This window comes from Centropristis striata, chromosome 5 (genome assembly GCF_030273125.1).
Source record: "Centropristis striata isolate RG_2023a ecotype Rhode Island chromosome 5, C.striata_1.0, whole genome shotgun sequence".
Classification (NCBI taxonomy): domain Eukaryota; kingdom Metazoa; phylum Chordata; class Actinopteri; order Perciformes; family Serranidae; genus Centropristis; species Centropristis striata.
The window spans coordinates 2,059,738-2,072,839 of record NC_081521.1 but is presented as its reverse complement, the minus strand read 5'-3'; positions in this window follow the sequence as shown (position 1 = coordinate 2,072,839).

Below are 13,102 nucleotides of genomic sequence, written 5' to 3'. Positions count from 1 at the left end.
TGGTCATTTTGTGTATTTGTTTTGTCATTTTGTGTCTTTGTAAGTCACTTTGTGTCTTTTTTGGTCATTGTGTGTCTTTTGTTGTGTCTCCTAGTAATTTTGTGTCTTTTTTGTGTCATTTTGTGATATAATTTTACTGTAATATTAGAAAAAATTGCACCGTATTTATTACGGTAAAGTTACCGTAATAACCACAACAACAAACAAACAACCACAGCTGCTGGTTTTTTTTTTTTTACCATAAAAACAACAGGTTTTTTTTACAGTGTATCTTTTGAAGGTGTAAAGGAAGGAAAAGGTTTCAGTAGAGGATTCTTGCTGCAGTTTTCTTTCTTATTCTTGCTGTATTTCTCTTCAGTATTTTTCCCATCATTGGCACATTGTTTTGTGTGATTGGAGCCACTGTGATCCACCTGTCAAACCATTTCCACCCTGCTGTCCAGGGAATGAAACCTTTCTTTTTGTGCTCACCAACTGGCAGCAGCTTTACTTTTTCATACTGTTTCAGAAATAAAAGACTCGGAGGAGAGCGACTTCTTCCGTCTCTCTTCGTGATAGCTGTACTGCACTTCAGACAAGGACTAAACAGACCAAAACTCCATAGAGTTAAATGTATGACTGTTAAATGGTTAAAACCCTCCAACATACAAGATGTGGACTGAGAAGATCTGGGAAATCTATCACATGGATCAAATCACTTCCTTCTTGAGATGGAGACCTGTCATGGCCATATTAATACAATAAAAGTCATGTTATCTTTATTTTTTTAATTTTATTTTAACCATATAATTTATGCACATTTGACCTGATGCATAGACTTTAATGCTGTATGAAGTAATTATTAAGCAGATTCCAAATGAAAAACAGCAGACTAAATGTGAATTTGTGTATAGATAGTATAAAAGACACAAAATTACTAAAAAAAAGACTAAAAAAGACACAAAATGACCAAAAAAAGACACCAAATAACTAAAATAGACACAAAATGACCAGAAAAAGACACAAAATAACTAAAAACGACACAAAATAAGTAAAAAAGACACAATATGACCAAAAAAAAGACACAAAATAAGTAAAAAAGACACAACAAAAGACACAAAATGACCAAAAAAGACACAAAATAACTAAAAAAGACACAAAATGACCTCAAAAAGACACAAAATGACTAAAAGACACAAAATGACCAAAAAAAGACACCAAATAACTAAAATAGACACAAAATGACCAGAAAAAGACACAAAATAACTAAAAAAAGACACAAAATAACCAAAAAAAAGACACAAAATAACTAAAAAAGACAAAACAAAAGACACAAAATGACCAAAAAAGACACAAAATGACCTAAAACAGACACATAATGACTAAAAAAGACATAAAATAACGAAAAAAAGACACAAAATAACTAAAAAAGACACAACAAAAGACACAAAATGACCAAAAAAGACACAAAATAACTAAAAAAGACACAAAATGACCTCAAAAAGACACAAAATGACTAAAAGACACAAAATGACCAAACAAAGACACCAAATAACTAAAATAGACACAAAATGACCAGAAAAAGACACAAAATAACTAAAAAAAGACACAAAATAACCAAAAAAAAGACACAAAATAACAAAAAAAGACAAAACAAAAGACACAAAATGACCAAAAAAGACACAAAATGACCTAAAACAGACGCATAATGACTAAAAAAGACATAAAATAACGAAAAAAAGACACAAAAAAGACACAAAATGACCAAAAAAGACACAAAATGACTAAAAAAGACACAAAATGACCAAAAAAGAAACAAAAAAGACACAAAATGACTAAAAAAGACACAAAATGACCTCAAAAAGACACAAAATGACTAAAAGACACAAAATGACCAAAAAAAGACACCAAATAACTAAAATAGACACAAAATGACCAGAAAAAGACACAAAATAACTAAAAAAAGACACAAAATAACCAAAAAAAAGACACAAAATAACTAAAAAAGACAAAACAAAAGACACAAAATGACCAAAAAAGACACAAAATGACCTAAAACAGACACATAATGACTAAAAAAGACATAAAATAACGAAAAAAAGACACAAAATAACTAAAAAAGACACAACAAAAGACACAAAATGACCAAAAAAGACACAAAATAACTAAAAAAGACACAAAATGACCTCAAAAAGACACAAAATGACTAAAAGACACAAAATGACCAAAAAAAGACACCAAATAACTAAAATAGACACAAAATGACCAGAAAAAGACACAAAATAACTAAAAAAAGACACAAAATAACCAAAAAAAAGACACAAAATAACAAAAAAAGACAAAACAAAAGACACAAAATGACCAAAAAAGACACAAAATGACCTAAAACAGACACATAATGACTAAAAAAGACATAAAATAACGAAAAAAAGACACAAAAAAGACACAATATGACCAAAAAAGACACAAAATAACTAAAAAAGGCACAACAAAAGACACAAAATGACCAAAAAAGACACAAAATAACTAAAAAAAGACACAAAATGACCTAAAACAGACGCATAATGACTAAAAAAGACATAAAATAACGAAAAAAAGACACAAAAAAGACACAAAATGACCAAAAAAGACACAAAATGACTAAAAAAGACACAAAATGACCAAAAAAGAAACAAAAAAGACACAAAATGACTAAAAAAAGACACAAAATAACCTAAAAAAGACACAAAATGACTAAAAAAGACACAAAATGACCCAAAAAAAACACAAAATAACTAAAAATGACACAAAATAATTAAAAAAGACACAAAAAAGACACAAAATAACCAAAAAAAGACACAAAATGACCAAAATTGTTCCGCTAAACACACCAGAGCCAAATCAAACAGAGTCCCACTAGAATAAAAACCAGAGTTGATGACAGGATCACACACAATCACAAGATCACATTTATATATTATATGTTTATATGTCTATGTGTGTATATGTCTGTATAAGCTGCAAAAATTGAACATATTTCTCTCATTGTGAAATAAATCCTGGTGATTTATTTGTGTCTCTGGTGGTTGTTTCCTTGGTGACCAGCAGAGGTCAGAGTTCACCAGCTTTTACTTTCACTTCCACTGATTCTGATCAAACATATTCATGTTTCATACACATTTTTTTTGCACAAAGTTCCTGTTGGACCTGATTTATCTCCTGTCTCCTCGTACAGAACAATGAGTAGAACAAGCTGCTGTTCATTAAACTTTCCTTCAGAGTCTCAGATACTTTGTGCTGTAAATCCACAGGGACTCAGTTTATCTTCACTCACATTATTTTCTGCAGATTTTCTCTGTTTGTTCTGCCTTTGAAGGCCGGAGTGGCATTTATGTCGACTTTATTATATGAGACATGTTGGGAGCACATGTTTCCTGCCACATAAATCAGCTTTACTGTAATATTCCCTGCAGCTACATGAGGTTCTGTTACATTTGTTCCCTGGAAATAAGGAGAACCTCAATGTTCAGCTTCACATTCAACTTTATATTAACCCTCCGGAGTCCAAGAGCTCCAGATCATTCTTCATCACATCCAGCATCAAGATTTTCTGACAGCTTTTCTCTAAAGTTTTGGCTTTTCTACAAGTTTCAATGTCACATTTAATGCATCAACTCTTTTTCAGCAAAGGTAAAAAAAAATAAAAACACCTCGACCAAGTTTAGGAACATGATTTTACTTTTTTTTTGAGTGCATTCAGCATTGTTTGTGTTAACTGTTTTTTGCTATTTCTTTGTGTGTTTTTGTTTTTGTTGTGTTTTTTATGTGTTTTTGTGTGTTTTTTGTAAAAAAAAAAAAAATAATAATAATAATATAAAATAAAAATATATATATATGTTTTTAGGTGTTTTTTGTGTGTTTTGAATGTGTTTTTATGTGTTTATTGTAGTTTTGTGTGGGGTATTATGCATTATTATGTGTTTTTTGTCATTAATTTGTGTTTTTGTGTGTTTTTTTTCATTTGTATTTTTATGTGTGTTTTTTGTCATTTATGTGTGTTTTATGTGTGTTTGTGTGTGTGTGTGTGTGTGTGTGTGTGTGTGTTTGTGTTTTTTGTATAAAAAAAATAAATATGTTTTTGATGAGTGTGTTTTTATGTGTTTATTGTAATTTTGTGGGGGGTTTTTTTTGGGGGGGGGGGGGTTGTATTTTTTGCGTGTTTTTATGTGTTTTTGTCATTTATTTGTGTGTTTTATGTGTGTTTTTTTGTAATAATTTTTGTGGGGTTTTTTTGTTCAAAATATTGATCCAGGTCATATAGGCGAGGTTGAGCTGAAAACAAAGATACCAACACGTCATGTTAAAGAAGTCCAAAACCAACAAAATATCCCAAAAACTCCATAGAGTTAAATACAGAAGAACGATCTCACACTGAAGCCTCGAAGTATCAAATACTTTTTTTTTTCATTTGTCAAATAATCTCCACTGACAGAGGAATTGAAAGATAAAAGTTTTATAAGATGCAAACTCCACACGAGCTGCAAACATGTTGTTATAATAAAGAAAACGGTCAGAATAATAAAAGCTGCTCCAACAGAAGAACATGTGTCTCTGGTTCACTGCTGCTGTTTGTGTTCACTGTTTTCTGTTATTTCTTTGTGTGTTTTTATCTGTTTTTTGTGTGTGTTTTTGTGTGTTTTTTGTGAAAAAAAAAATGTTTTTGATATGTTTTTGTGTGTTTATTGTAATTTTGTGTCTGTTTTTTTTTTTTTTTTTGGGGGGGGGGGGTGTTTTTATGTGTTTTTTGTCATTTATTTGTGTTTTGATGTGTTTTTTGTATTTTTTTATGTTTTTATGTGTTTTTTGTATTTTCTTGTGTTTTTATGTGTGTTTTAGTTTTTATGTGTTTTTGTGTTTTTTGTAAAAAAAAATGTTTTTTATGTGTTTTGAGTGTGTTTTTATGTGTTTATTGTAATTTTGTGTGTGTTTTTTGGGGGGGGGGGTTGTGTGTTTTTGTGTGTTTTTTGTCATTTATTTGTGTTTTTTGTGTTTTTATGTGTTTTTTGTCATTTTTTTGTGTTTTTGTGTTTCTATGTGTTTTCGGTCATTTTTTTGTGTTTTTATGTGTTTTTTATCATTTATTTGTGTTTTTATGTGTTTTTTGTTATTAGGGCCTCGGGGCAATCGCACCGAGCACTGGTCCCATACAGCAATAGCTGTAGGGACCAGTGCTGCACTACTGTTATACTGTGGATTTCTTCTTCTTCTTCTTCCTCTTCCGGATGCAATTTCGTCCCGCTACTAGTCCTACAACTTGAAGAGTTGCAGGACAAATTATATATCAAAACGTGCGGATTGATCTGGATCGGTGTGCTATTACTTTTCTCTACAGAATATTAATTTTTCGCGACGTAAGAAAGTAAAAAAGAACAATAATTGGAGATTTTTAAACGTCTACTTCTCCGGCATAATTTCACCTAGAGACTCCATTTAAACTTTAAACAGTAGACACAAGTCTTGTGTATCGGTGTATTAATCCACGTTTCGATAGGTCATATAGTTTTTTATCAATCCCTGTTCAATGACCATGATCATTTTTGGAGAAATTCTGAGATTATAATGGGTGTGTATTGCACGGAATGTTCGTGTTAGAGTGTGTGACATCATCGCCAGAGTGTAGAGCGAGAGAAAAAACTGTCAAAAAATAAATTTGAAAACTGCGCTCCAGGCCGCAAATTCCACTCTACAGAAATAATTTATACATAGAAACGTAGGAAAATTAGTCTTCTCCCTCACAATCCTCTGGTAAAGCTGTCAGAGTTATAGTTTGGGCGTAGGACGCACAGATGATCCACCAACACCACCAACAGCCTCATTGGCTTATTGAAAACGCAGGACGATTTCTGAAAACGTGAGATTTTAAAGTTTTTTTAGATCGCTCTAACAAAGCTATTTTTTCATTTTTCTTAAAAAAACAAACATATGTAGACATTCAGGAAGAACTCAGGACGCTCAAAGTGAAGTCGGATCAATGATAGGTATTATGGTTTTGCCAAAAATGCTTTCTGTTCGAGGCCAGAAATTCAAGTCTGTCCACCTCTGTTACGGAACATTGGCAGGTGTCAGTTAATTCTGTTGATTGCTTTGATCTTTGATGTGATTACAGTTACAGATACACACACACACACATGCGTAAGCGCTCACACTCCTCACACATGCATACACATGCTTCAAACACACATGCGCGCGTACACACACACACACACATACACACACACAGGTAACTTTATGTGGTTTTCGCTACACACACACACACACACAAACACACACACACACACACACACACACACACACACACACACACATTTTGAGGTTAAAGGGCATAGTTTGAAATCTCTGAAGAATCTCATCATAGTGTACACACACCGGCAGTAGCCCCCGTGGCCCTTTCAGAATTTCCCCAGAGGAAATTTTCTACTTTATTTGTGTTTTTGTGTGTTTTTTGTCATTTATTTGTGTTTTTATGTGTTTTTTTATCATTTATTTGTGTTTTTATGTGTGTTTTATAAGATGCAAACTCCATACGAGCTGCAAACATGTTGTTATAATAAAGAAAAGGGTCAGAATAATAAAAGCTGCTCCAGCAGAAGAACATGTGTCTCTGGTTCACTGAGTCGTCCAGCAGGAGGTCTGATGGTCTCAGAGCGCTGACAGCTTCTAATGAAGGACACATGTTCAGAGTGACACTACCGACTATTGTTTCTATTGTTTCTTTTGTTTCTATTGTTTCTCAAACAAACTGAAGAAGTACATTGTTGTTGTGTGGCAACTGGCAAAATACATACAAAAGTTATTTTATGTTTTGTTTCTTCTAAATTGAGGCGTTGAAGTTTGGACAGATCCCTGCTGGAAGAGAACAGAACGGATCAAAAGGTTTTAAATGGGGTGAATCTCATAGTTCATAATGGGAAAAAAACTTTTTACTACTTATTTTTTTGAGGTAGCTGTGTGCTCAGGAAGTATAGTGGTCGTCCACTAATATATATATATATATATATATATATATATATGTGTGTGTATATATATACACATCTTATTTTTGTAAATGTGTCTTTTTTGTCATTTTACATCTTGTCTTTTATTCATTTTTTGTCTTTTTTGTTTGTTTTTTCTTGTCATTTTGTGTCTCTTTTGGAAAGTTCCTGTGTTTTTTTCTTGTTATTTTGTGTCATTTCACATCTTATTTTTGTAAATGTGTCTTTTTTAACATTTTTTGTTAATTTTGGTGTCCTTTTTTGTCTTTCTTTTGTGTTTTTTGTGTCTTTTTAGAAAGTCTGTGTTTTCCTTGTCATTTTACATCATAATTTGTTGTTTTTTTGTTAATTTTGTGTCTTTTTTTGTCATTTTACATCATATTTTGTCATTTTTTTGTTAATGTCTCTTTTTAGTCATTTTTAGTCTTTTTTTGTTTGTGTTTTTTCTTGTTTTCCCAGTCTGAAGATGACGTCTGTGGGATGAACAACAGTGACTCCTGGTGGTACAATCAGGCTCCTGCATGAACTCTGCTTCAGTTATTATTTCTGATTTTACTCCATGTATATATACTGTACACACATCTTTTATATGATCTTTCATAAGACAACACCAAAAGCCGACTAATTGCATTTTAAGAAAGAAAAAGAACACAAATGTATGATCCAATCCAGGACTAAACTGGAAGAGAACAGAATAGATCAAAAGTTTTTATAAAAACCCGACGAGTTAATATAACTCAAAGAAATTGGTGAAACTGATTACATGGACATTTTCTAGTTTCACTTACTCAACTTTGTGTGTTATATTGACATTTTAAATTAAGTAGCTTTAACTAAGTTATTTTAAGTGGCAATAACTACATTTTATAAGTTAGACGAACTTTCTTGTTTAAGTACTTTTCACTTGTTTGTTTTTTTCACAGTAAGAATAGAATTAAGTATGGCCTCCTTAAATATTGTTATTAACTTTAACATAAAAAAATGTAAGTTGTCTGTAAGAAATTTAAGTGTTCAACATGTTTGTTTCTAGATTTAATAATCTTAATTTAATAAATCTTGTCAAGGTAAATTATCTGTCCATGCAGCAAGATCATTTCCCTCAGATTTACTGTTTGATCTGGTTTTTAACACCTTTCCTGCAGTGTAGAAGCTGTTCCAGGTGACTGGCTTATTGTCCACACTGACGCTGCAGATTATTGTAGAGTTCGTACCTTTCCAAATGTTTAGAGTAGCTCACGGCTGTGGAATGCTGCTGCATTTCATCCATAAAGCTTCAGTTTCTTCTCCTTGGCTCCAGCTGGAGAGTCAAACTGCTAATGGCTCGTCTAACCACACTGGAACCACTTGAATACTTCCCAAAGTATACAACTGCACTCATGTGGCACTCAGGCTGAGCAATCTGAGCTGAGGTCGAGGCATTTCAAACACTAGAGCACCTTAATTAGAAAAGACGAAATGTTGATTTCATTTTACATTTGGAAAGGAAGAAGTGACCACAAAGGACGGACTGATTACAAACTGAAACAAGCGACTTCAGAGACGTGAGTCAGATGAATGGAAGAGCTATTACAAAAGCTGAAAACAGCTGAAGGATTTTACAACAGAATAACTTTAACCCTGTGGAGTCCCAAAGCTCCAAATAATCCAGACTTGTTGCCTCCATCCAGACTATTGAGACTATCTTTATTCAGCATGATAGTGTTTTGAAAAGATTCAAAATCACATTTTATGTTGGACTAAAGGACTAAAAAAGACACAAAATGACAAAAAAGACACAAAATGACCAAAAAAAAGACACAAAATAACTAAAAAAGACACAAAATGACCAAAAATAGACAAAAAATAACTAAAAAATACACAAAATTACAAAAAAGTCACAAAATTACAAAAAAGACACAAAATGACCCAAAAAAATACACAAATTGACCAAAAAAGACACAAAATGACCAAAAAAATACACAAAATGACCAAAAAAATACACAAAATTACAAAAAAGTCACAAAATTACAAAAAAAGACACAACAAAAGACACAAAATAACTAAAAAAGACAAAATAACCAAAAAAGACACAAAATGACCAAAAAAAAGACACAAATTGACGAAAAATAGACACAAAATGACTGAAAAAGACACAACAAAAGACACAAAATAACTTCCAAAGAGGTAAGTAACTTAAGTCTTGTTTTTGTTCTTGCAAGCCAAAGCTAACATCCCAGTTAATGCTAACAGGAGTCAGTCAGGTTGAGGTGTCAGTGATAAATGAGCTACAGCTCATGCACACAAGCTTTTGTTCTCCAAAGGAAACAATTCTAACCAAGCTTTATTTCTGAGAGTGCAGGAGTTGGTTGAAGTAGTTTAAACGGTTGGTAGGAACAGAAAGGAAGACCCCGGGTCAACCGGTGGAGGTTTCTGTGATCCGGTCCTTATCTTCTTCCTTAACTTCTCCAAACTTGATATGATCAATATAATGCCAAGCCCTGTGTCCTGGTGTTGATGTGGCATTATAGAAAGTGACCAGGACACGCTGAGGTCGAGGCTCCCATTAAAGTCAGAGCGCCAAACCATTAGCTGGGATGCAGCATGTGGAAGTACTCAGGCTGTTGGGGCTACTCCCCTCTGAAGACCACCAGAACAGCAATTACTGCAGAAGAGATAATCAAAGCTGTGTGAGGGAACACAGATTTACTCAATGTGACATCTGTGAGCCGAAGTGAACAAAGATCACAGCCGGAGTCGCCTTTGGATTCTACTTTCTTATTAGTCAGGTACAAATATGGTTTAACCCTAAAAAGAATTCTAACAAAAGGTTTCTCAGTGGTTTTCAGTCGTATCAGGTGGACTTAAAAACAGACTAAAAGTTTAACAATTTTTGACTCCAAGAAATGCCCCATTTTCAAAACCTCCAGGTCTTTGAAATGACCATTACTCCTTTTAGCCACTTTAAATCTTACAAATCTGCAACTTTTTCCTTGCAAATTTGCCACTTTTAATGTCGTAAATTTGCAACTTTTTTCTCGCAAATTTGCCACTTTAACTCTCGTAAATTTGCTACTTTTTTCTCACAAATTTGCCACTTTAAATCTCTTAAATCTGTGACTTTTTTCTCGTAGATTTGCCACTTTTAATCCCGTAAATTTGCCACTTTTAATCTCGTAAATCTGCAACTTTTTTCACACAAATTTGCCACTGTTATTCTCGTAAATCTGCAACTTTTTTCCCGCAGATTTGGCTCTTTAAATCTCTTAAATCTGTGACTTTTTTCTCATAGATTTGCCACTTTTAATCTCGTAAATCTGCTACTTTTTTCTCGCAAATTTGCCACTTTAAATTTCATAAATCTGCGACTTTTTTCTCGCAAATTTGCCACTTTTAATCTCGTAAATCTGTGACTTTTTTCTGATAGATTTGCCACTTTTAATCTCGTAAATCTGCAACTTTTTTCCTGCAGATTTGCCTCTTTAAATCTCTTAAATCTGTGACTTTTTTCTGATAGATTTGCCACTTTTAATCTCGTAAATCTGCTACTTTTTTCTCGCAAATTTTGCACTTTTAATTTCATAAATCTGCAACTTTTTTCTCGAAATTTGCCACTTTAACTCTCTTAAATCTGTGACTTTTTTCACACAAATTTGCCTTACTACTTTTAGTCAGGAGGCGGAGCTAAATAAAGGGGACACATCAGACAAAAGCTCCACATTTTTTTCATGTGCTCTCCATCATTATAAGTTTCAAGTCACTCAGAAGGTCAATCTTGGTGTCAAAATCTACATTTTCTGGGTCAAAGAATAATTTAAAGCTCTGGAGAATATCACTAGATGATTATTTGATGCAATAGATATGTTCATTATGGCCATGTATTTACGTAATTTCCAACTTATTAATATAGGTATATACGGTACATATAGTCTGAAAAATGAATAACATCCATACATTTAATTGAACTTTATTAGCTTCTCTCGTATTACTATTTTTTTTTTAAAGAATATATAATTTACTTTAATTATAAATGCATAGTTGTTCAAAACAGCTTTTGGAATAAATGGATGAAGAATGATGCCATTTACTCAAATAGACGTGTAAAATTAAAATTATGAGAGATTTATCAAGCTTCTCTTTTTAATTTACAAAAGTTGTAATTCATTGAGCCAAGCTTGAGCTAGTCAAACAATAGGAGAATTTTGAGAACTGGCTCAAAATGTCAATAAATCTAAAATAAAGTACTTAATATGAAACATTGATTGTCCATGACTTTGATGCATTGCTGTTTTCTGTTTGGAGTATCTGTTTTATATTAGAGAGATCCCTACTGTGTCTGTGTTGATTTTATTTTCAGCTGCATCTCTGGTGAAGACGTGTTAATAGTGTGATCTAGCATCATGGCGGTCAGCCGCAGGAACACAACACAATAAAAGGCTTTAGTCATATTTGGCAGATTTAACTCGCCTGGTTTAAGAATGCTGCTAGATGCCAAATGCTTGGAAGGTCTGGAATTGTATTTGTTTTCTGTGGTAATGTTCCCCTCATACAGTGTAAAACAGTCATAAACTTAAATCATAATACGCAACATTGCGTAGTTTGTGTACTTTATGCCTTTTTAGTACCTTACAAATCCTGAATTCTTATATTTAATAAGAACTTTTATGTGCAGCACATAAAAAACATTTTTACATCAGCTTTGCCACAGAAAATAAATATTTCTCAGGCAACCTCCAAAAAACTATTCATAGCTCGGAAAGTGTTTATTTTTCCTTTTATTTGGCGTGAGAGTATTTCGGATGGGTTATATTTTCCTTTTCCCCATGAAAAACATGACGTATCCATCAAGACGACACGTACTGATAGGGTTGTGGTGCACAAGGCCTCTACTGCAAGTTGAGAAGCAAACTGAGAAGAGCAGCATTTATAAAACGCTGCAAAGACCACAACACAACAGAAGTGTTTCCAGGGGACACTTAAAAGTGATGCACACATCTGGACACACTTGATATTATCATGCTGTTTCAAGATGATGATTATTTCATGTTATAACGTTAGAATTTGAAATTATCACGTTATTTCACGATATTTTCATATTATAACAATATATATAGCGTTAGCCCGCTAGCCCATATCAATCACATTGCATTTAAACAAATCAAATAAATGAATGATACACGTTTTAGTTGGTTTTGGTCTTGATAGCCTGCTAATGCTAGCACGCTATCGATCGCCGGCTAACGTTAGCATGCTATCGATCGCTGACTAATGTTAGCACACTGTGATCAGCCTCTAATGCTAGCACGCTATTGATCGCCGGCTAATGTTAGCATGCTATCGATCGCTGACTAATGTTCGCACACTATGATCAGCCGCTAACGCTAGCACGATATCGATCGCCTTTTTCAGAAAAATGTGGAACATAGGGATGACCCTCAAAAATGCTAACTCATTCCTGGGTTTTAGGAAGGCTAGTAAAGGTTAGCATAAAGGTCTTAGCTAAGGTTAGCATCAAGATTAAGCTAACGGTATTATCCAAAGTGATGATTTTTTTTTTGCACAAATTAAACAAACAAGTTATACGATTTTTATTGGCTTAATATGGGCTGCTAAGCTAGCCGTTCCTTCTTCTTCCTGCCTTAGATGTCTTCTAACAGCAGTTTCATATTTATATTTTATAACAGACAAATATGAGGGTGGTATACATCTTCTTCTAACTAACAAGCTAATATGCCTATTTTCTAAAAAGTCAAACCAGTTTTTTAAAAACCAAATCAAGGAAGAAGCTTCTGTTAAATAAAATGCAGAACCAACCATGCTGTTTTCCAACAAGGTAGAATAAGTGTGTAGTCTCTATGTTTATGCATTTTAAACTGCACTTGTGTGTTTTTTAATTGTTTTAAAAGTGAACAAATCATCTTGCTTTATTTTCAGTGTGTCATTGCCAAAATCAAATAATTGGCATATGGAAAAATGATTTGGGAAAGCTTACAAGACAAGGAGGGAGTTGGCTATATTTACAGCCCACGGCAATCCCAAGATAGTAATTCTTTATATTGCGGTTGAAATTCAGTCTTGACAGCCAAGATAATCTTTCTGGCATTTTAATAGTCCAATATAAACATCTATTATAT